Below are 686 nucleotides of genomic sequence, written 5' to 3' on the forward strand. Positions count from 1 at the left end.
GACTTAAAACTGTGACATGTGAGGTCTCAGAGAAATTCACTAAAATATAATGTCCACTACAGAGGCAAAAACTCCATAGCTGGGTCTCAGGAGGATATACAAATATATTTATTTAATTATGTCTGGAAACTTGACAAATAAGTTTTAAATGTTAATAGGATATATAAAACTTAAATATTTAAAGGGATAGTTCACCCAAAAATTTAAATTTGATGTTTATCTGCTTCCAAGATGTAGGTGACTTTTGTTTCTTCAGTAGAACACAAACAAAGATTTTTAACTCAAACCGTTGCAGTCTGTCAGTCATATAATGGAAGTGAATGGGGAATCACGACTTTGAGAGTAAAAAAAACATCCACATACAACCCAAACTCTAGGCACGAATCGTCGACCGAAAATGCGTGCAGGTCCCCTACCCTCTTGATGGAGGCCAGTGCAAGCAGGAGCAGAGTTTTCAATGAAAGAAACTTTAGCTCAACTGAATGCAAAGGCTCGAATGGGCCCTGCTGTAGTGATTTTAGCACTAGAGAAAGCACTAAAATCACTAGAGCTTTTTTGGGTTATAGAGGGGGGCCGGGAAGGATTCAACCTCCTGGCCCCTCTAAGAAACCTGATGACGAGGTCATGCTTACCTACCGACTTCCCATTCACCGGGTCATGGTACGCAGCAATAGCAGCAACCTGGA

The 686-nt window shown here is 40.4% G+C and overlaps 1 protein-coding gene across 2 annotated transcripts in view; it reads left to right on the forward strand.

Annotated features, from left to right (window-relative positions):
* Positions 1-686, forward strand: part of LOC107753559 (interferon-induced GTP-binding protein Mx3-like) — a 13,980-nt gene that overhangs the window by 3,844 nt on the left and 9,450 nt on the right. The gene's annotated exons all lie outside the window — the stretch shown is intronic.

This window comes from Sinocyclocheilus rhinocerous, unplaced genomic scaffold (assembly GCF_001515625.1).
Source record: "Sinocyclocheilus rhinocerous isolate Xijiao unplaced genomic scaffold, SAMN03320098_v1.1 scaffold200, whole genome shotgun sequence".
Taxonomy (NCBI): domain Eukaryota; kingdom Metazoa; phylum Chordata; class Actinopteri; order Cypriniformes; family Cyprinidae; genus Sinocyclocheilus; species Sinocyclocheilus rhinocerous.